This window comes from Leptosomus discolor, chromosome Z (genome assembly GCF_034619465.1).
Source record: "Leptosomus discolor isolate bLepDis1 chromosome Z, bLepDis1.hap2, whole genome shotgun sequence".
In the NCBI taxonomy this organism is placed as follows: Eukaryota; Metazoa; Chordata; class Aves; order Leptosomiformes; family Leptosomidae; genus Leptosomus; species Leptosomus discolor.
In genome coordinates, this window is record NC_141419.1 from 90,144,810 (window position 1) to 90,169,645 (window position 24,836).

Below are 24,836 nucleotides of genomic sequence, written 5' to 3' on the forward strand. Positions count from 1 at the left end.
TTGAAATTAAATTAACCCAAGTCCAGGAGACAATTTCCCACCTCTCTCAAGAGCTGCTCAGGCAGCAGTTTTAATAGCTTGCGCCCATCTCTCCGATAACGTTAGAGACACTACGCCTCCAACACGATCTCAGCCAGGAGACCACTACCTATTAACCATCACCCCTTCCTGCAGCACCTGGGTTTCTCCCTTGGGGTTTCTTATCGAAACACTGACCCATCCTGACCCTGCTTAGCTATTGAGATCTGACAAGATCACAGCCTGGGGTGGTATGGCTGAATTTACATGTGCTTAACAAATTGCCTGTTCACTCAATTACATTTTATTTAATCATCTGTAATCATATAAATTATGCCTGATGGTAGTAAATGTTCGTGTCAGTTCCTAATTACAGATTGATTAATTGACTGTGGTGATTTGTATTACTTATATAAGAATATATGAAGATGATGACAAATTATTATTAGTATGCAACATTTCATGTGAAACATAGTAAGAACTAGGGGAAACTTTCCTCTCTTTGACACTTAGGTTCAGTGTATCAAAGATGTTTTGCATTATCCCATGCCACAAAAAAGGATGGTTTTGCTGCATTAAAAAAAGAGATAAAGAAAGGAGAAATAAGGTGCATGTTGCTTTGTGCCTCAGCTGTAGCTTCAAGCAAATAAAAAACTCTTGAAATATTTCTGGCCATCAAGAATCTGCCTGTTGCTTTCTGATCACTTCAGTACTGAACTGGACTGCATACCAACTCAGGTTTTAGTATGAAATTCAAGAAAGTGAGAAAAAGATTGTGCTGATTTGACTTGGATGGGATAAGCTCTCTTGCTATATAGTTCAGCTTGGTCACACTGTTATCCTGACAGTTCCTTCAAGTTTGGAGGGCTGTTGGTGTAAGCCCAGATTTGCCATTAAGGAGGAATATTGTTTGCTGAAAAATGTCTTGTTTCCCAGATAAATGCTGGGCAAATGAATTATTTGTTAAGAACTCCGACCTTTGGAGAGATCCTGCACGGTCTTAACTCTTCCAAGTTAATTTCCTAAACAGGAAGAAAGGCAAACCACATATAAGATCTCACCAATGCCATACTAATTTTTCCCTGAACGACAACACATCTGAAGTCTAGGTTAGATGAAGACTTAAATTTCGCAAATGTTTTCCACCTCCATGATGCTTCTGAGCACATCCTGTCCTCTGACTGGTTGTAGTCCTGGCTCAGAGGGTATAGACTGGCTACTTCTGTTGAACATAAAATATTTTTTTTCTTTTAACAAAGTATTTTATTTTTATTTATTTATTTTTTATTAGAATGGGAGCAATTCAAAGTTCTCTGAGTTTGCAGAGAACAAGGAGAGGGGAACATGGTGTGGCTCCTCACACGTTCATGCATGGGGTGGGGTTTGTGGGCTTAGTGTTTCGCTCTCAAGACAATACCATGAAAGACTCCCAGTCACAGAAGCTGTCCCTTTTCCCCATCACGGCCTTATGGCTTGGGTTCTCTCCTAAGAGAGCTGTTACCCTACTGACCACCTCAGAATACTCCTTTTTTGGTGTGTTGCTCACAGCAAATCTCTTCTGTGACCAGGAGTGTCTGGGTACCCGGCTTTGGCTTTGGCTTTGGCTGGGGTGGAAGGTGGTGAAGGTTGGACACTGCGATGCTCGCTGCAGCAGGACTACCCCGCTATGAATGACTCTTGCACGACTTTTCGGTAATCTCTTTACATTGTAGATCTCACTTGCATTTTTCGTGACCACATAGTTCATTCCCAGGAGATACCAGAAGTTTTTAAACGTATCAGTCAACACTGCTACTCTGTTTGTGTTAATCCATTTCTCAAGGTCAACAAGCTCCTCCCGCACAGCATGTCAGTCCCCCCCCAAATGACGTCTTTTGCATTTTCAGAAAACATCGTTAGAAAATGTCTTTTTGTACCAAGGTCGCTCACAAACATTTTAAATATGACTACTGAAAAAAACAATCCCTAAGGAGCCTCACTGACAAACTATCCCCAGTCCGGCACTTCTTCTGTTACTAGAGACTCTTATTTCCCCTACAGGTAAACACCTTACAATTTTCTTTCTAAGCCCCAGTTTCTCCATCTTCACTAATCCAGCTAATCCCTCTCTGAAGCAAGGATAAGTGACACCTATTTAATTTCCTTTTCTGAAAGTTAGGTCTCTTATCAATGAAATATGCTAAACACGAGTGACACTGTCTATCTCTGGAAAACCCAAGTTATATTTAAAATCACAGCACTACATCCACAGCCATTCTTTCCTCCAAGTTTTGTTCTGGTTTTGTCACCTTACTGAGGTTAAAGCACTTTTAAAACTGTAAAACTAAAGGTCTAGTTTCTGCCGCTTTATATCTGGAATGGAGATTCTTCAGTGCCTTCACCTAGACTTTATTAAGGTCTCCATCATTTGCTTACATCTCAGAGGTGGTAATTTCCATTTTTTCTGCTTCATTCCTCTGTGTCCAGCCTGCCTATGCTGCCGTAATCAGCTGCACCTCCCTCCCTGAACGCTGAACCGCAATATATGGTTGGATGCTGAGAAGCAAAACCCGTATTTGTCTGACAGTCATCTGATAAGAAGCTGCTCTTTAAAAATGTCTCCACTCCCCTGCATCCTCTAGGAACTCCTGTACAACCATGCATGCATACCCGTGCAACAGCTTTTCCCGATGCATTGCCGAAGTGTATGCCTATTCTTCGATCCACAGGATGGGTGATCACATTTTGGCTATTGCCCGTTCAAGGAACCTTACTCTGAGACGTTACTGTGATGATTTGTGAGACATCAACCCTTGGGAGACATACCCAGCTAATTCTCCTTTCACGGTCCTCTTCCAAGAGGAGGCTCTGACCAGTCCACAAAGGATAAGAGTTGCAAGCCATCCCAAACTCTTAATTCCTGACAGCCAAACAGCTTCAACAGCTTCTTGTTCTCCTTACATTCAACAAATCTATAAATTTTGGTTGATATTCGTAAGGACAACGAAGGCAGCCTGTTTCTTACACCAGATTTTTGTCCTCTAAAATGAACGTGTTATTGGTTCAAACAGGGTAGGTAACACAAATCTGTTACCCAGAGGGTAAGACTTTTAGGTGGATCTACCTGCTTGTCTTCCACTCTGTCTGTCCATCTGCTGTCAGTGTTAAACCACCCTGGACAGATGTGTGAGATCATAGCTTTTACCTGGGATGTGTCTCAGCATCCCTTGATTTTGACAGGAGAAAACCTCTCTTCAAGGGTGGATGCTCCTGCACTGTGGGCTTTCTCTCCCCTGAGCCTCTGAGAAAGGCTGGGCAGCACAGGGAAGTATTTTACCAGATGACGCTACCATGATTTCCCTCCCAAAAGTGGAAATTCTCTTGTTCTTTTGTCATTTGCTTCCCTTTCCCTGTTATGACACTCTGGCTTTTTCTCAGGTGCCTTTGTAGTCCTCCTGCAGAAACTGTCCTGGCGGATGCCCGTATTTCACTGGGACCTCTCACTGCAAGCAGAAACTCTTGTTCTGCTGCCCACGTGTGTGTGGTCTGGGTTAAATTACTCACCCATCAATGCCTTGGCTTCCCTACCAGAAATATCAGTACAAAACCAATCGAGCAGTGATGTTTATTTAGCTAATGCTTATAAAGAGCCAAGGGACCGAGCGCGGATCATGCAACAGTAGTATCTACCATGTTGCTGTTGCTAACGTGGTCACTTATATTCCTGTGTGTAAATAAATCTTGAAGGGGAAAAGCCTTTGGGATGACTAGGGAACACACAAATGTTGGAAATGTCTCATCCAGTTACGGTGATCTGAATTTCTAAGCTGGAGCGTGAGTGGAGTTGTTCTGTCTCGTTTTCATTTAGGCCTTAGGCTTATGGTTTTATTTTCAGGCTTTGTGTTCTGCCCTTTGGGACAAAGAACATCTTTTTGCTCTGTGCTTCTGCCCTGCAGCCCATCCCAGATGTTGCTGCTGGAGAAAGGGGTGCCCAGGAGGGACTGGGAGACTCCTTCACTCACCCATCCACCTCCCCATCCATTCACCTCTTGGTTGAGCTACCTGATCACATGAAACAAAGTGAACCAAACTGAAAAAAACCCCCAAACCTAAATTTTCCACCATCTTTGAGTCCCCTCAGCTCAGGATCTGCCAACACGCTTGCCATAATTATCTCTTTTCACAAGTTTAACAGGATCCCACCCTTCTTTTTTTGACAACTGCCTAACGTTTTCCACGAACAGGGCGGAAAATCCTACCTGGCATCTCAGTAGACATTTCCATAACCAGACGTTTAAATCATGCTAATTGTTTTTACAAATCTAGTCTGTGCAGGCAAACAAGCAGAACTACAGTGATGCTTTTTAAAAATGCAGTAGATCTGTAGTTGATGCATTGGTATCAGTTAATTCTTATAAAAGGTCATTAATGGTGCGTACAGCGAAGTGGAGGACTGGGCAGGCTGGGTTGGAGGGAGGCGGTATCTGCATGACTGATGTGCAATGCTCAAGGGTCAGAGCATTACAAAATGATTCTCTTAAATTATTTACGTCCCTGTATCTGGGGCTTGGGCCTGCTGCAAGGAGTTTCCGCTGCCCTTACGCTACTCTGCAGGGTTTTGCCTTTTCTTCAGGAATGACATTAATTTAAATAAAAATTGTCTGACGCAATACTATCCCGTCTCCCACGACTGATGGAAATTTGGAGAGGTGGGTGGGTGGTGCCGCTGCAGTCGTTCAGTGTTGGGGAACCCTGTGCTCCCTGGCATCAGAACCAGTGCACATAAATCCTGCGAGTCCATCCTGTACGAGCCCCTCGAGAGGAGATCCCATGGTGCGGTATGAAAATGAGGCTGGGAAGAAAGATTAAGGCTGCCAATTCCATAACCGATGACCTATCCTTGTTATCCTCATCAACAATGAAGGAATTCAGATGCTTCACTCTCCGCCTCCCCCTACCTACCCCCAAACCTTCAGCAAAATAATCCAAATTTTTTCTTTTTTTTTTTTTTTTGCTGATGGCAACAACATCGGGCATGCTATATATCAACCGTGATATACAGCCGTATGAGCTGACTGTTGACAACTTATGGGTCTTTTGTCTGGGTTTGCCTACTTGGCTGTTTAATTATGTGAAGTGCCTGTTTTCTGTGCGACGTTCATACCAGCGGCTGCGGGAATTCATGGGTGATGGTATGTTTACATCAGCCATCAAACTGGTATTCAAATACATTAACACGACCATACTGCAAAATGTATGGCAAGTGGAGTTGCTATTGCAGTACTTTGGTTCACCTACGGGAGCTAAATTACCCAGAAGAATATTTCGTCGAATAAAATGATACTCTTCATGCTTTCCGTACTTTCTTGCACCCCTTTTGTTTTTAATGTTGATGGCATTTAAATTATTGACCATAACGATTTTATTTTTGATGCAAATAGCAATTAATAGAGAGGATATTAGAGAAGAGTCCTGAGATTTTATGAGTGTAGATTACTGTAAGGCTACATAACAAAACAAATACAGCATGCATAAAAGGTCATTATAGCTGTAATAATGCTGTCCCAAAGTACCCCTCTCATTCTGGAGGCCTGAAACTTGTTACCAAACCTAAATGAAAAGCAAAGGTGTATGTCTCAGACCTCTGTTATTGTGACATTTAGAAGTTATTGTGACATCAAAAGTCTGGGAATCACTTTTGTTAGTGTTGTCCAGAAAACTATTTTCCTGCCACTTCATTTCCTAAAAGATGAAAATTTAAACATGGAAAGTGGCAGAAATTTTGAAGGAGAAGATCTGGAATTTGTCACACAAGTGTCACTGATGTTTTTAACAAACTTTATGCAATCATATCTATAGACCCTTATTGGGGTCAGTGTCTCATACTATCTAAAGGAATAAAAAAGCCTAGGCCAGGAGATGTATTCTGTTTCTGCTCTCTTTAATCTACACAAGGTGTTTGTGAAATGATACCAGCTCAGTGGACATCTTGTCTGCTAAAAAGCCAAACAAAGCATTGTCTTAGGTTTAGTCAAATGATCATGTTTCCCCCTTTTTCTCCATATTTGAACCAAAAATAAAAGTTCTCTTACGGCTTTGCATCTTTGCATACTCTTCTAAAATGAAATGGTGGCAGCTGAAATGAAAAAAAAATTTTGAAGCCTGCTAATTCCACTTTAAAAATGAAAGATGCAGTTTTCTTCCTGAAATTTTGGGCTAGGTCTTTCTCGTGCCTGAAACAGTCACTCAAATTCACCAGGAGTGTGCCAATAGTATTGGTTGCCTTCCAGTGGTATCAGATCTCAAAAGAAACTCTTTCTACTCTGCCTGGACCCAAATCTGTCCCGTCTCATTTCCATTTAGCATCTCCTGTCCACCCTTACCTTCATGTCCTCCCTTGTTTACATGCAGACCAAACCTCTCAGTGGCAGAAGGTGGTGGCCTTTCATCAGCCACCTTCATGGTAGCATTTCTGGCAAGACCAAAAGTTAACCCCCCACTTTGGGACATGTCTGTATTGCCCCACTCTGGTGGATTTAGAAATACAGTTCCTATAAGCCTGTGATAGGATTTAGGCCCTTAAATCACATTATCCTAAAAGGGCTTTGGAGTACCTCTACTGAGCGTTGTAAAACTTGAGTGATTTTCACTTTCAGAAGGCACATAGGTGCTCTGGGTTTGACTTATGGAAAATGAATGGGATGTAAATCCCAACAGCCTCACTCATCTTCAAGGACAGGGCTTGGTTCAGGCCTTGCGTTGCTAAACAAAGCAATGACCAAATACCTTAGATTGTCAGAAAAATCCCACCTTGCGTTCTCATCTACGTAGCTACAGATGATCATTTCCCATTTTAATCTCTGTCCTGCGGATGAGCAGGCATAAGGCATGTAATTTCAATTAACCTGAGATCTGCCAGTATAAGAAGCCATAAAAGACCTTATTATTATTTGTTTCTCCAGGCATTTTATTCATATACCATTAGAGACATATAGCTAAATGTACCTCCTATGTCAATGGCAGCACTGTGTGAGGTAGCAAACATTAAAAACCCATAGGAGAGGATGTTGTTGTAACACCTGATGGAGGTCTCAGTAAAACTCTCGGGTAACGTTTCCTCTGGATGCTGGAGAGCAGTGAACAGGCACAAGGCTGTGCAGACTGTCATCCATAACATGGGGCATGGCTGGATTGCTAAGATGACCCACAGCTCTGTCCATTGTTGCACTCAGAACCTATTGTGGCTGTCATCTCACCAGATCCAGCATGACATGAAGGAGCTCTACCTGTCTGCTGGAGCGGTTGGAGAAATGTCAGAAATGCCACCTTTTTTTTTTCAAATTTTTGAACACTGCTGTAGGTTAATCTGGAGTTTTTAAGTTTGTGTTGGCAAAGGTCCTGAAGATTTCCTAGAAAATTAGGGAAGTGAAAGTGGAGGAAAAGTGCATGCAGGGGTGAAGCAGATGGCTGCAGCTTTCCCTCTGCAGTTGTTGATCAAACAATGGATGGTGTCTTACAGGATAATTCCCCTTGATTTTCTCTAGGCTTGCTTTCCGTCATTGTGTGCCGTAGGTTCCCAATCCAGCAGCTGGTTGGCACTTACCGAAGCTCCCCTGTATTATTAACGATACATGTACACAATACACACAGTGTATTATCCCCATGCTTGGGCTTGCATGTGCTTTGAAAAAAGGCTTGCTCAGGTGGGATGGGTTAACAATTGAAAGTTGGAAGGGTCACATCTTTTTTTGAATTGAAAGTTTATGTTACAAGTGATACAAGGCTACAAGCGATATACACCGGTTGTCTGATGCCATCCCATGGTTGCCCTGACTTGAATGCTTTGTATGTTCAGGCCTTTCTGTTCACTTGGTTGTCTTCTGTGTGTGAGAAGCCCTATGTTACACTACAAGCTGGTGCTAAAGGTTTACGTGTGCTCAATACGGGAGTGAAAATTGAAGAGATTTCCACGGTGTGCTACAGAGGGCAGAGAAATTACATCTGCTACAGGATGCTGCCAGGAAATGACTGAGGAGCAGGAAAACCATTGGCGGAGGTATCAGGAGAACCACTGGTGGAGGTATGCATGCTTCTTTCTTGGCATGTCTTTGCGGCCACAGCTTGTGACAGGCCACTGGGCAAGGCTTTTGGTCCCACCCACTAATGCCTGTTCTTGTGCTCTTACCTGTGCACCGGGCTGGGCTTAACACTTCACTCTGGTAAGCTCAAAGCATGGGGTCTGCTACAGCAATTTGGGACTGTCACCTGAAAACTCACCTCTTGAGAGATCCTGGGCAAGCCCGGGCTTTGCAAACGTGTGCGATGCTGGGAGTGCATTGCAGGAGCCCTGGTGCATGTTAAGTGGTGTCAGCTCTTCCTTAGCCCATTGCTATCACGAGGACCATCAACAGGTCCCCACTGTACCTTGCTATGGCGGTTGCTGGGATTGCTGTGGCTGTAGAGCCAAACTCACACAGCAGTTGCATGGTTCATCGGCGCTAGAGCCACAACACTTAAAAACACTGGGGTCCCCAGGCTGCCTCACTGAAATCAGCTGGCTAGGGCAAGGTGATGTTGCTCCTGCAGGGCCAAGCCATGGAGGAGATCCACCTGAAAGAACTGCTGAACTCTCAGCAGGGTGCCCAAAGACCTAGCAGGGCCCTGAAATATGGGGCACTGGAGGAGAGAGGGAGCCCCTGGGTACCGGAAATTTGGCGAGCCTCTTGGGGAGCAGCAGGATGGGGGCACAAACACGCCGTGGTGGGCTTGGCCGTCAGCAGCACCCAGTACTGTACAAGAGTGACAGCGCATTTCTGTTCTTCATTCCTGGAGACTCACTGCGTGGATATTACAGTAGATGCTGCCACCTCTCATCACGCTTCTCCCCCCTGCTCCCCCCCCACCCCCCCCTTGTAATGATTCAATGGTAAAGGCACAATAGGAAAAAAAAAAATTAATAGAGGCTCCTTCCTCCCCTCCTGAGCAGGGCAACGGCACAGAGGCATCTGTGTGTGTGTTTAATGGGTTCAATTTCCTTTCCCTGCCATGGTTTGGTGGCTGACAAGGGAATGCAGCAAGATGGTGGTTACTGCTGCTTTATTGAACGAGACCCCACGAACTCTCACTTGGGGATAAAGCAAGCAGTGCCCAGGCTTCCCTCTCCTCAGCATCTGTGCCCGCGGCCAAGGGCAAGTGTTTCTTTGGGAAAGACGATCTCCCTTTTCTCTCCTCTCCCTCTTGCCCCCTCCAAAGTAGTCAAACTGGCACAAAGGACGCTGGCGAACTGGATGTGCTGGAAAAGCAGAACTCCTGGAACTCTCCTTGGAGCACCGTAAATGTGTGCTGGAGGAAATTAATTGAACGCTTTGTATCAAAGGAAATCATGATAACAATAATAATGCACATCCCTAGCAACTAGAGAGGGAAAAGATCGATGTGGTTCTTTCACCTCTTCTCTGCCAAGGAATGGTTATTCTCTTCTCCAGTTAAAACCATAGTCATCAGGCAGAGATTTTGAAGAGGGCAGGTGTTTTTCCAAGGGCAGGTAGTGGTGCTAATGTCAGAAGAAGAGGCATGACCCTTTTGCATGTTTCAGCAGAGATGCTGGAGGTCTCACAGCAGTGCCCATCATTAGAGCTGGCAGTCCTGATCCACAGGGGCTGTGGGGACTGGGAAGGAGGACATGGAACTCACCCAGCATGTGAGGCCAGCACAGCAGATACGCTGCAGGGCTGGAAAGGCTCTGCTGGTGTGGACCGAGGTCTCGTGCTGAGTCTCTGCTTGGGGTATTTTTGAGGCCAACACGATTGTTTTTCATAAATGAACTTCAGATTCCACATACATGCAGATTTTTGCCCATTGGGTGAGCTGTTCTCCTCAAATTTGTTTTCCCTGACACAGCCATCCAGCTTGCGCTGGGCTGGGAAAAACGAAGTGATTTCCCCAGCGTCTAGGTCAGGATCGGCATTCAGCCACACATCGTTCTCCTCCCTGTCCCTTGCATGACACTTTCTTCATACGAGACCCCAGACAAGCCCTGAGCTGAGATGTGCCCCCCATGTTCAGGAGATGATGAATGGTCCTTCCACTGGGCTTTCCTGGGGAAAGACGCTTGAGAAAGACCAATGGCCACTGTCACCTCAGGAAACTGTGGAACCTGCTTGGAAGAGCTGTGCAGTTTGGGGATGGGATGTGATCTAAAGGACGGTTTTTGAGCTGTTCCTCATGGGATACGACCGAGAAGCAGGAGATGTCTGACTAAACAAGTCTATGACTTGAACGGACTGAATCCAGCCCTTCCCTTGAAACCCCTACAGCTGCTTTGATGCTCTGCACCTTCATTCCCCATTTATAAAGAGCTGATGAGAATATGCCTCTGTTCTATCACACGGAGGCTTCATTCATTAATACTTACAAAAGGTTTTGAGATCCTCAGATGGCCAGTGCAATAGAAGTAATTATTTATTAACAGCCTCCGTGAAGGTGTGGGCAGCCATATTACTTCTCTCCTGGGTATTTAATTTAGGTACTAAGCATTTATTGTGGGTCTGAGAAGGTAATTGCTGATCTGGGCTGCGGGAGGTGGAAAGGTTTTTTTTCGTTTCTTTTTTTTTTTGTACCTGAATGAAACGCCTATAAACGCAGATAATATTTCTTACAACGGAGATAAAGCGTTGATACCTAGGGACCAACAGTCCTTGAGACTTTAACTGAGGCTGAGATGTGTCTCTTTTAAATTCCCTATTGGAAGGTGCTTGGGGATGGTTGGGGTGATGGAGGCAGGGGTACGGTGATGCCCTCCCACTCGGGCATCCTTCGGGTGTCAGGGATGGTTTGCTCTGAGCCAGGCTGGCTATGGCTGAGCACAGCATCCCCTCCCGAATTTCTCCGGGGCTGATGTCCACCTTCCCCTGCCCTCCCTCCCAGGGCAGACACCTCCCTGCCCAAAACCACCCCATACCCTCTGCAGGCTCGTGGGTCCGCGGCTCGCCTCGCCCCCGTCACGCTTGCTGGGGAGATGCGGCGTAATGCTGGGCCTTTGCCATTAAGCTTGTTCCGTCTCCTTTTCTTTTGTTAAAGCCAAATGGAACAATGTAATTAGCTTGTTACAATTAAAGTGACTCGACTGGATAAATTGTAATCACCCAGACTGAAGTTAGGCATCCCTGCAGGTCCCGGCCAGAGCAGCTGAGCTGCCTCATTTGCATAATTAAAATATACAAATGATAATGGATTTTGTACTCAATTTCCAGCGGCTGTAAATTCGAGAAACTATGAAATTAGAATAACTGAGATGGAGCCCGCCTTGAGGTAATGAGGATGACAAGTTTTGACAGTAGGGGTGTTTATAACACTAGTTTCTCGCTGCAAAATAAATAAGTACAAAAAAGATTAGACAGTGATATTAGTTAATAGTTCCACGGGCAGTGGGGAAAGGAGATAGACTGGTGATTACCTCTGCAAATTTACGCTGCCTTTTTGACAAGCTCTCTCCTAACCTTAGGGGACACCTTTTGCCTGATTATGAGAAATTGAGAATGAATTAAATGCATAAAAAGGGTTGTCACGGATAGACAAACTAAAGGAAAAGAAATGAAATTAGTCTTGCCATTTTAGCTTGCCGCAGGAGGAGGGGGGAGAGGGAAGGGGAAAAGGCTGGGAGAGAGGTTTCAGCACTCCTGCAAGGAGGAAATGAAGAGACAGAGCGGTCTGGAATCAAGGTTGATTTCACAAAAAAATGGAAAGTCCTTGGGATTCCAGATGAATATAGGGAGAAAAAAAAATTTGAGGTGGATAACCTCTTGGCCAGGTCAGCTCTGAGATCTGCCTGAGAACAAATTGTGCTTTTCCATAAATGGCTTTCTTTTTTTATTTTTAATTTCTCAGCACATCTTTTCTGCCTCTGTTTTTAAGCTTCTAGGTCTCCTGAGAACCCCTTGGAGCTGGAAATCCAGGCTGAGCTGGGCGTGGACAAGTTGCCTGCCATCTTTCTGACTTCTCTGTGCACACAGCCTCTGAAATCACAGGTGTTTTACAAATACACACACAAACATAAGCTTGGAAATATTATTTCCAAAATAATTGGAAAGCCAAGATAAAAACGGGTGTTTCCATTCTCACTGACTTTTCCCCTCGTCCAAAAGAACTAATTAATAATTTAATGTGGTTATTAATGATTTTTTGGTGACTTTTCTCTCTCTTGGTAGGACATTCAGGAGCATAAGGAGAGTTGTACCCGGTAAGACCAAAGCAGTGAGCAGCAGATGGCCCTGGAAGGGTGTGAAACGAGGGAGCAGCAGGCTGGAGCCTGCTTGCAGTGGGTGGGATCTGCCCACCTCTGGCTGTGATCTGGCCCTTAGATGTGCCAATTTTGCTCTTTTTTTTCCCTTTTTGCTCTGATGGGAACCACAGTGGCCAGCTCAGATGGCAATCCCAATCTGATAGACGGCTGCATTTTGCTAGGGATAAAAAATGGACATTTCCTTGCTCCGGAAGGAGGTTATCAATGAAGAATTAGTTGGAGGAAAGTTGGCACAACGCCGATGCTGTCCTACATGGCCACGTTCAGAGACTTGGAGGGGACCATGGATCCATGGGAGCACTAAGGACCAAACTTGCCTCACACATGGGTTTGGAAAGGGTGATGGTAGCTCTACTATCCACCCTCCTTCTCTAGAGTCCCTGGGAGCTGAGGGCATGAAACACTTGAAAACGTTTATATCCTCAATACTCCAACAGAATTCTAATTATATCATTGACAACCTGTAAAGAAGGTGGAAAAATATGAAGGAAGGCAAGAGAGAGGGGTAAAGGGGGAGAAACAATGAAGAGAAGGAGGAGGGCAATAGAGAGGAGAGGGAAGAAGGGAGGGCAAAGGGACTACCTGAAAAACAAAGGGAGCAGAGATGCAGGGAGAGACAGGCCAGAGCTGGGAGGCTGCAGCGAACCAGGTGGGTCCCTTCCAGGAGCCCTTTGCCACCCTGCCTGGGAATATTTTTGCAGCAACTGCATGTTCCCTTCTGTTCGCTCGTAGCCATAGGTCAAAACAGTCCAGTGCTCTATATTTATCCTTTTAAGTGTCACCTGAATGAATCCTCTGCTCCACCAAAAGGTACTAATTATTTTCAGGCACGTTGGGTACTGCTTCCTCTCCTCTCCTCTCCTCTCTTCCTCCTTTTTCTAGCCTCCAGTGTATTTTCAGTTCAGGTACAGCCGTCATTTACGTTTTATAGTTTGCTTTACAGCATCTTGTTATGGCATTATCTGTTAAAGAATGTATTTTTAATGTGTTTTATAGCATGCTTTATAAATAAGTTATTAAAGAATGTACCTGCAGCTAGTGATCACTTAATAAATATTAATAAAGCAATTCCAGATGAGGCCATCATTAAGAGAGTTGCAGCATACCCATGCTAGTTACCTAGAAAGAGTTTCTGTGCTGGCTACCGAAAACTTCAGGAAGGCTGTAGGAAGAGGTGGGAAGCAGAGGTGGGAAGAAAACAGTTTTGTAAAAAGTCCTTTTGTCCTTCAACTCCAGACTAAGTAATGGTTTTTTTTTTGTGAAATACCAATAGCAGGTGGGGAAAGAGATTTAAAAAAAGGGGGGAGTGACTCTGAGGATGCACCTGGGTTGGTATCCATAGCAAAGGAGGAACCCAGATGTGGCTTTGCAGGAGGGCAACAGTTAGTTCACCTCACTGGCTTTTCTTCTGCTGCCTGAAATATGGGCTTAGCTCTAAGAAATGGAGAAATTTAGTCAATCCTATTTCTATTTCCGTATGACTAAGTCTATATTATTTGGTGTTTCCAGTTTGGATCTAGTGCAGCTGATAGACCTTCAGCTCCAGGGTAAATACAACCATTGCTCACTGTTTTGCAAATCCATTTTGGTTCTAGCTAGAGCAGGCTTAAAAGCACCCACAGACGAGAGATCTGGTGACAGACATGGACCTTCTCTGTGGAAAAAGCCACTCAAATCCAGGCAATTTACAAGCCTATGTGATGCATAATAAGCTTAATTAATTTGTAGGTTTATAAACTCAGTTCGCGTGCAGTCTGTAGGATCGTGGGCAGCAGCTGAATTATTTATAACACCACTGGACATTGTGCAGTAGTTGCACAAAGCTTTCCTTAGCGTCTGAGACCAGAGCAGACAGGTGGGCGCTCACGTCTGTTCGTGCAGGCACTGATGGAGGAGATCAGCCATCCTAGGTTGCCTGCGTACCCGGTGGAAAAGGGGAGGGCGATGATGCCTTGGAGCACTCTTCGTAGCTCCCTACTCATGCACCTGTCCTAGTTTCCCTTCTGGAGCAGCAAACCTCTGGTGAAGACCTCTGTCAGACATTACTATCTTTTTGCCATGTGGTGCCAGAGATAATTATGACCATCGTGGACACATTTGTGTCTCCATCAACATCCCGCTCCTTTTCAAATCGCGTCCAAGCTCCCTCCCACCCGAGCCTCCCTGTGATACTTTTTCAGAGCTGGGTTTCCAGCACACCAGAGATGCTCCCAAAGGGGAGATAGTGCTTCACGAACGAAGAGACAGCAAAGCTGGCTTCCTCCTTCCACCTCCCCTGTTCTGCTCTCATTACCAGGCAGGCAGTCTCCTCCCACAGCACAGAAAGCAAAGGATGGGCTTGAAAGGTCCCTCCTTTCTCTGCAGCTCCCATAATTGTCTTTGACACTGTTTATCATCTGTGATAATACAGCTGTGCCCTGTTACCTCCAGCAGCCCTAATTCGTGTTATCAGTCTGGCATCGGGGAGAGGCAGGTGAGAGGTATGGAGGAGAGGTGAAGCCATTACAGAGCTGACAGGGCAGTGAGAATGGAGCCTGGTGATGGACTAGCCATCACTTGACCTGAATGCAAACATACATCGTATTGGATTGACCTTTCCCTGAGAATAATGGATCTCCTTGGGCATCATTTTTGCTCCATTGCTGGCCATTCCAAGGAGATAGTTTCTGGTAATTAAGATAGATCCCTTGTATAATCCACCCACAGCAACAATCAATAGGTGCCTCCAGAGGGATATTTCCAGATTATTGCTATGTCAGCACAACTTTTGGAAGCTTTGTAGATCTTATCATGAGATGAACAATCAAGAAAGCAACACAGGGGCTATTTCTTTGGAGGCAGGGTGTTTGCAGGAGACATGCACTTGTTTGTAGGTATGTATGGGTGACCATGCCCTCTCTTGTTTAGGATGAGAAATACATAGGAATTATAAACCCTAATACTTCTGTAATGAAATGTCATTGTAGAAACTCTGCAGTCGTTCATGTTCACAAGCCTATTATGAGAGCAAAACCAATTTGGGACTCTTATTTTGAGAATGGTTTTACTGCCACTAAATCAAACTCCTCCTCCCACCCTTCTCAGCACAGAAGGCACTTTCTTCCTTCATCCTTTTTGACGTGGTCTTTGGGTAGCTATAAGGCAGGGAACAAATGTCCCTAGCCCCATATATAGACACCAGGCTGTACTTGGAAAGGTGGAACCGGGAGAAAAAGTTTTCTCTTCATTTGCGAGTTGAGCATGTTTGATGGAGGTGTCCTCCCAAGAGTGTATATGCAGAGGTTGCAAGAGCCTCTTGCTGCTCTTCATTCAGTCACTTCTCTGGCTATTAGCCAAAGCTGATGTCATGGTGCCTCCAAAATCCAAATCTGGACCTAGGAATGAAACTCTTGCATGTTACAGCTGTACAAAGCAAGAAGCTGCCCAGTTTGTGCTGTTTTCTTTAGCTGTACACACTCTGTCAGTGAAATGAGGAAATGCAAAATTTTAAGTGGGGTTCAGTTCCCTGGCGTTTGAACCAGCTAAGTGAGGACACTTCCTTTGAGTTCAAGTCTATTCTAATAATTTAAGAGAAGACCTGGGAGCCGTGGAGTCTCTGCATTGCATCTTTGCATCTTCCACCAAATCCTGACATTCTCCAGAACATCCCTTTGCTTCTTTTTGACTGATTTTGCAACAGGTTTGGTTATATAGTATGTATTCATATCCCATCACAGAGTCTGGAAGAGAGATATGAATCCTAAAGAAACACTCTGAGGCCCCAAAGTACCAAAGAAGGCGATATTCAGCATATTTTATGGACTTTCAGTCTGCTTCTCATTTGCTATAGGCAACTAGAGTAAAAGATGTGCTTTTGAATGTCTGGGGCTGCCCCAGCACATGCTTGTGGGGTTCAGTAGTAACCCATCTAATTGGTGGGACACACTGGCAGCATGGGTGTTTTGGAGCTCCAGAGTGAAGGTTGGTTTTGCAGCTCTTGAATTGGGTGGTAAAACCTGTGCTGATGTCAAGAGGCTACGAAATTTGTTCCCTTAGACATATTGGTCTAAGACAAGCAGCTAAACACGAGTTGGGATATGTGCTTTAAAAATGTCAAGGGGAAATTATTTCAAGCTCTGAATGTATGTGAAGTTAATAACTTGGCTCTTCCCATTTCCCTTTTTAGCTTTTACTCTGGATCAGTGACCTGATTTTCCAGAAAGGGATATTTGGTGGGTCAGTGGTGAGGAGGGATGCAAAGATTCCCTGTAAGGTTCAAGCACCATTTCTGCATCCAGAACCTGGTCTTCTTGTACAGTCCTCTGAGGGCTTTTAGTCTGAGAGGCAACCTCCAGAGTGTGACATTTGTTTTCTTACTGCGCATTTCACATGTATTCAATGTACCTTTTTCATCTGGGTCATCTTCTAATCTGTCTTTGCTCTGGAAATGGCATATCTGGATGTCCGGGTAAAAGAAAAATGTAGAAAAACCTTCTTGCAAGGGAAAATCTCTTATGGAGGTCCCTGACCTTTGAATTACATTTCAAACACTGAGACACAGAGTTACTCCCTTTTGTCTTCAAATTTTGTTGTTAATGTTTCCATGAATTTGTGGAACAATTCTGCCCTGTGTCCCTCCTAATCTTTTAAATCAGCTTTACACATCTTCTATGCCTGCTCTGATCTTCATGGTTTTCGTGTCGTTTTTTTTTTTCGTTATAGCTTTCCATTTCTTGTTAGCACGCAAAGAAAAATGCATTTATTGGAATAGCTATGTCACAGCAAAGATTATTCTTCTCCCTGTGGATGAAACCAGATAGTGCTGTGCCATGTGGCTGATGTTATAACAATCTCACTCTGTCTGTATGGCCAAAATCTAATCATAGTATTTTGAGAGGAAATTCTTATTATTTAAATGCAGTTTCTGCTGCTATACATTCTAGGGCCATAAAAGAACATTAACTGGTTCTTATTTTATTTGTTTCATAATACTAAGGTTTTATATGAATTGATCAAGGTCTTAAAAAGTCAATTATATTTGCACTTCTCCACACTACTGAGTGTAAAATTTGTAAACAAAAATAAAAAGAGATCTGTTCACCACTAAGCCAATGTAATATCCTTATTAAAAAGTATGGATTGCTTTTCTGATTGGACTAAAAAAAAAAGCATTTGATGGATGATTTCTGTTAGCCCAAATCAGCACTGTCCTTTTGGGTGTACAGAGGCAAACCCCACCAGAGTGGAAGGGCAAGGCTTTAAACGCAGATAACTCTTGCTTTTCCATTCGTGTGAAGATCTGCAATACAAAAACAGGCAGCTACTTTGGAGAAAGTATATTACTGAAGTTTTTACTGAGTAATACAAGAGTTTTTAAGAGTTTCTCAGTTTCCTAATTATCTTTTCAACTTAATAACTCCGTAAAAGTGCTGTGGGGAACCACTGCCCACTCACCTAACCATAGGATTAGTAGGTCCCCAGTAATTCATGGTTCAGTGTATGTTGAAAATCAGTGAAGCTATTGCCAGCAGGTACAAACCTGTCAGATCAACCATTGGCTGGACATAATGATGGGCTTTGGAAAAAATCCCCAAAACCCTTCCATGAATCCCTCATTTAATCTGATCTTAAAAATAATTCCTAGTAAATAAAAGAATACAGATATCTTCTGATCTTGAGAAATGATTCGTTATCGTGTGTGTTTGGTTGTATGGATTAATATCTCTCTGAGCTCCAGTGAAAGGGGCTATTATAAAAATGAGGTTGGCTAAGATGATTAAACATTATTTACAGAAAGGACAGGGGTCTGATTAAATCAAAAGAAGGGGGGGTCTCTTTTATGGTGACAGGAAAAAATACCCATCATTCAACAGAGGCGCTTGCTTCATTTCAGTAATTAGGGACTGAAGTAACTTGGACAGTCTGTCAGCTTCGATATGGTGGAGTTAACTAGTAGATCATGTAAATAAAAACTGTTTGATGAGATAAAAAATTACAGGGCCATCATTTTTCCTGTTATCTTGCAATTTACCATTGAGGTCTTTGAAATACTGTCACCAAGCACACACCTCCAAGACTAATTACCTATAGGGCTATATTTTTAAAAAAACTCTTTAATAATTTCCCTCTAGAACTCAGGTAAATAACCAAATTTGGGGAGGATCTGGCTAGACACCTCCATGAAGAGACCTGATGTTAGCGGGGCTCAGCATCTGAGGTTTCTGTTAAGCCTCTCGTTTTGAAATCAGACCCTAAAAATTTCCTCTATAAACATTTTTTTGCCTAGTCTTGGGTCCAAGTTCATTTTATTAGTGTGGGCAAGAGAGAAAGAGGTTTCAGTGCTTTTCCAATAAATTCCCTGGCATGACAGAGGTATAAAATGCAGCCAACCTGTCCCCTACATACCCTGCCCAAGGTCTGGGCTTCACTTGAATCATACTGAAATGCAGAACGGGGTAAGTGGCACTGGAAACCCTTGGCAAGTACCTTACTGAAGGTAAGTATTGCCAGATTATGAGCTGCAGAGAGAGGAGAAGCCTTTAAATTGCTAAGCATAATTAAACATCTGCATCTTCCACTCCAAGGGTAACTTCTTCTTGGGGGATACCTGAATTTTTGGGGATGCCTCAGGTCTAAATCATTGTTAGTCTGTGGAGAGAAACAAGAAATTGGTATCATCCTTACACAAATGCTAAGAACAGGTTGGATAAATTACACCCAAATAGTACCCATTTCTTCCGCACAGCCAGGGGGGCCACGGTCACCCATTGTCAAGGAGCTCACTCCATCTCCAGGCATACAGGCAGCATATTGCCTGGTGAAGTTGATATTCCATAGCAGCACATTTTTTGAAACCCGTTGGGTCTCTCCCACCGAAAGCCATGATTTTACCACCCTCGTTAGTCTTCTGCTCTACCAGCATCACCAGCATCATTATCCCAGAACCAATGCCTTTCCAGAAGTGTGATCTAGGCAGAAAACCAAATTCCTGCAGTTTATGCAGCCTGAGGTGTGCAGGATGCAGCTGCATGATCTTCCAGGTCTTTCTGGCCCTTGGAAAAACCAGCCTGATGCCTGGGGTCTCTCTCTTTCTTTGGGAGATCTGTTGGGATATGGCGTCTGACTATTTCCAAAGTGATCAAATGATTTCCAAAGCATTTCCAGCGGTTTTATGCTTAGACTCTCCATGTCAAAACAGTTGCCTGGTTGCAATCCATTTTGGGAATGTTCTTAGTGTCTGTTTAATCAATACCTGAAGCATCATATTTGTCTGGATTCTGCTTCCAAAATGAACATGGGTATTTGCAATGGGGAAGCTCAAGGCAGGTGTGTGCCTGTCTATCAGCATGGAGTTCATAACCATTATTTTTTGTTTGTTTGTTTGTTTTTTTCCTTTGGTGGCACGTAAAAGAGTTTTGAATAAGTTGATGAGGTTTAGTAGTCTCTTGTGATGCAATGAGGCACTTTATCAGACCCATAAAAACCAGAATAGGATTAAAACCAGCATTTGAGCAAAGCCATTCCTGGCAATGACACAAGTTCATTGCTTTCCAGGACTCTTTTTGGTATTTTTATTTACTATGCATATTGTAGTTGCATCTAAAAGTGCCAGTTGGAGACCATTGCACAAAGTGCTGTGCCTGAATACATACCCAAATAACCATTTTTGGCAAATAAGCCTTAGAGACATTTTCCACTCATAAATTTCATCGCTGTTTCCACCACACTTTCCATTGGACATGGCATTGACCCAAAATGCCTTTTGTTGTGTGCAAATTGCCATTTTTATTCCTTGTTCACATGAAGGGCCTGCTCCTGCCCTTCTACCTCTCTGGGAGCAGGGGGTCGCAGATGCTGTGAAACCAGGGCAGCTCTCCCGTGCGCGAGGGGCAAAGCACACGCTGCCCTGCAGGAATTGCAGACCTGCGGGCACTCTTCGTGCAGCCATCCTCAGCGCGTCCCCTGGAGAGGCGACGGCGGTGAGATCCATCTGGCCTTCCTCCCTGAGGCTGTTGTTGACAGTGAGTAGAAGATATGAGCAGAGGAAGGATTTTTGTTAATTTTTGTCCCTAGCAGATAGATCCAAGGACCAGGCTAGTCTAGACTGATACAGTAAGATGACAAAAGCCAGCGAGAGTTTGGACAGAATAAAGATGACAGCCACAGACATGAATATAGCTATTCCAAATTTACCCACTGATTACATGTTAATTATACTAATTCTCCTTCCTATATGCACGTCGATTGATTAGGGCTCTGACACCTTTACTTTATTTTACCTGACCCATCACTAGAAACCCATGTGAGGATGAAAAACATGAAAGCATAGGAAGAAGTCAAGAAACGCTCTCCCTATGCACATATCAACATCAAGTCACCTGCAAACGTTCAGAGCCCTCACAACCACCTGGAAAATTGTTTTCTGGTGCCCCCGTAATCTTTTTTTTTTTTTTTTTTTTTGATGAAAATGAAGAGGAAAGGAAAGTTTCATATCGTGTTGAACAGACCCTTTTGTTTGAACCTGACCCAACCAGTGCTTCCAAAGCTCTGTAGTTAAGTGCTGTGGCTGTATTTGTTACACATGGTACAAGACAGAGATACACATTTGTCACCTGGCTTTTTTTTTTATTTATTTTAGGTGAGGAGGTGCAGTGCATGGCACTGCGAACAAGGGTGAGCCTTTCCCTAAATTAAATAGCCCAGCTGCAGACCTGTGTATCCCCTTCATCGCTCCATTAGGTCAATGTCCATGCAAAGCAACTTACATTTCTACTTTCAGCTCTGGCCCTGGCTCCCAAGGGCTTGCTATGGCTACTTGCTTCACCTTAAAAATGCCACTTAATCTCCGTGCCGTTGTTTCCCCACTGGTGAGATGAGGACAGGGCCGATGTGTTTCTAAAGCGGGGGAGGAAAGTGCTGAGCGTAATTTTAATAAATGGCTGTGTGAAAGTTTTCTCTGCTCCGCTGCTTTCTCTCGCAAATAATATAAACCACACAAACTATCTCCTCTCCTTCCAACACGCCCTCCACTCCAGTGGAGTTAATTTGATTTACTGCATTTACCATCCTGACAGTTACATGTTAAGTGGCGTACTCTTGATTGCAAGAGGTAACCTTTTAATGGCATTTCCCCCAGCGTGCAGGTGGTTGCAGCTCCTTTGGACACCCCCTTTCTCCTTTGGGAAGGGAGAGCTCAGACCCTGCACTTTTGCATAGCTTCAGCTGAGTTGATCCCTGTGCCTCTAACAAGCCCCAATGACAGAAGATACACACCCCACCAGACTATGCTTTTCCTACCTAGACTCTAGATTTGAATCCCATGACTAAATTTGCAGCCTAGGGTCTGGGAAAGAGGTTTCTGCCCTTCGGTGTTACCCGCCAGAGGGTGTTTTTCTGCATTAGCACGCTCTGTTCTGTGAACATCGGGCTTTTCTCCTGCTGCCGCGGTTACAGTTGGCACCATTAAACTCTCGGTGTTCACTGCCTGGGGATGTGCAATTATTGTGGAGCCTTCTCCTACTTACAGTAGGAGACACTGTGTTACTGCAGTGACTACAGAGTGACAAATGAGGTTTTAATGACACCTACTCTACCTGGAATTATCTGTAAACTACAATTAAGGAAGTAGCTACTCAAGGAATTAAAGATCAGAGAAAAATGACATGCTTTTATGGTGACTTACGGGGATATCTGCAAATTCATGATAGTTTTCTGTGGAACAGGTTGGAAGATGCAACAGAATATAATATCTTTAAACGATCTTTTCTCCACCGTCACTGCAGTATGCCAGAGCTGCAGTAGTGCTTTTTGGCCAGGTCTTCAGCTGGCGTAAATCGACAGGGGCTCCATTGGAGTCAGCGGTCTAGAGTAGTTTGTTGGGCCATGTGTGTAGTGGATTTTGAAAGGCTGGTGTGAATTTTGGTGGAGCAGTTAATTTACATAGCTTATTCTGCCACTGTAGGGTCTGAATCTATAGAGCTGCCAGGCATTTGCAAAGGACCCCAAAAGGAGACATGGTCAGTCTGCAGGAGCAAGACCGAATCAGCCAGTGGATTAGCAGGAGATCCAAAGTGCCTGAGGCAACCTGCTTATTATTTTAGGCACCCCAAAACTAAGGGGATACCCAATGCATCTTGCAGTGTGGCCCTGGAGCAAGTGTTCAGCCTGCCGTTGTGGTGGTGGTGTCCACAGAGAGGACATCTATGGTCTTCGCTTGCAAACATGTCTTGTGGAGGAGGTCCCATGGTTTTGCAAAAGGATGAAAGAGCAAGAGAAGAGGAAATCAGAGTTAAAAAAAATTACCAAGTCCCTCTTCAGTTAAATCTTCTGCTGGAGTCGCAGCTGAGGCTAAACGAACTCCCTAGGATTTCTCCCTACAAAAACATCAAGCTGTGGATGCACATTCGAAAATATTGACTGTCTCTGAGATGGTTTTATCATGGGAATCACTCCGATAGCAAATCTTCAGAGCATGACCCAGGCAAAAGTTGCCAGGTACCAAAAATAGAATTACACTAAGCAATGCCTTTTTGCTTAGTCATCTTTCCTTTTCTGTGGTATTTCATTATTGCTATTCCAATGTGCTGGTTATTGAGTATATGATTATTCTTTCAAATGAGTTTGGACAGCGTCTATAGCTTTGTAGCAATTAAGAGGCCACAGACTTTAGCAGCTCAGGAGAAATGGAGTAGGTTTTAATAGCTTTATTTATCTTTAGCTTCTGCAGAACTGTTTGGACTTCCTCAATGGTGGCCAGTTTTGTATCAATAAAAGGATGCTGCAACTTATTTCTTGTAAATGCAAGTAGGTCATTATCAATGGCGTGGGGAGCCTTGCACAGCGCTTGAGAGAGACGCTTTCTCTCTGAGCTCTGTCATCAATTACAAGACTGCCAATGAATCTTGGAAAATGTGAACACAAGCATTTTATAATCCGCCTCAATAAAAGTCTGGCAGGCTGCGATGCTTCCTTGCTGCTGCTAATTGTCTCCCTCACAGTGCCTGCTGCCAGCTTTTAATGTCTAACACCTACATTTACCTGAGAGCAATGGAGTGAAATCTTACCAGGTACATCAGGTAGCTGCTACTGCTAAATTAACCCTTTTTGTTTTATCAGTTGTTAATACATATTTTACACATAACCTGAGTTATGTGTGGAGAGCCCTTTGTGTGTGCTCATTACAGGTGCAGGTTTGGGAAGGGATGAGGGGTGAGCACTGTTCTCAGTTTTGCTCCTTTAAATGATGAGAGATCAGCCCCTTGGCACAATCATACAGTCCATCATCTTCATCATCCTGCTGCTGTCAGTAAATTTGGTGCCTGCGTCTGGCGCCTGTGTTTGAAAGATTGGTTGCAATCTGATGGGGAGCCAGAAAAAAACCTTCTTTTTATTTTGAGAAACTTAATGCTATTGACTGAAGCTCAAACACTGTGATTACCTTGTTACTAAATGATGAAATTGTATAGGAGTAATGGGAATTGGTAAAGTCCATTAGGGGAAATTTGTAACCAGTTATGTTTCATTAACTGTTTTCCTTGTCAGGTGATCTTATATTCCTGGTAACCTCTGATCTAAGGTAATCTCAGCACTGGACACATAAGTTTGTGTCCTGAGTTCTTGCTCAGTGTTTGCTTACAGCCATTCCCTCTGGAGCTATCAAGGACCTTTGGTCGAGGAGCCCACAGAAATCAAAGCTATGCTGAGCAGCATTGGAGTGAGAAAAACAGCGTTGGAGAATTCTCTTGTACAACTTCCACTATGTTGTAATGAACGAGTCCAAGAAATTTCAGCATCCTCAGGTGTTTTCTGACTCAAGACAGGATGCCACAGAGATCAGTTGATCCGAATAGGATTAAATGATGGTGCACAGTGAGGGAATCTTTTCCAGTCCTGCCAGCTGACTCATTGCCTGACTCCTGACAAGTCTCTTTACCACCGATTTGCCTTGCACAAAATAAGGACACTGCTGCCTCGTGCTTTTAATGCAAGAGATGTTAAGAAACTTATTCCTTAGTGGCATCCTGGGGTTTATAGCTCATCCCGAAGCAAAGTCATCCAGCACTTGGCGTTCAGCTGACACTAGTAAATCTGTGCATTAGTGACAAATACTTGAGCCACTGCAGGTGCAAATGCTTAGTGACTATTCAAAGTGTCATTTTGCTTTTGCTTAGCTGTTATTTTTCAATTATCCTTTCTCTTTTTTTTTTTTTTTTTTTTAAGGGAATTCTCACTGCTTTCAAATTCTTTCTGGTTAGATGTCCTTATTTCAGCGAAAAACCAAGGCCACTTCATACATTGGAGATATATGTATGCACATACATATTCATAAGTTAGTAATACAAATATGTTTATATACGTTTTGAGGAGTATAAATTCAACATTTTGTTTACATTAAACACATTCTTGTCTTGCAAGGACATAGATGGGGAGCTAAAGTTCAGCACGAAGTTGTCAAGCCCGTCTGGCAAGATGCAAACCCAAATTTCTCACCTGATCGCTCTTCACTGCCTACAGGGTAAATGTTCCAAATGACGCACAGGAGGTGTGTGGACAAAACCTA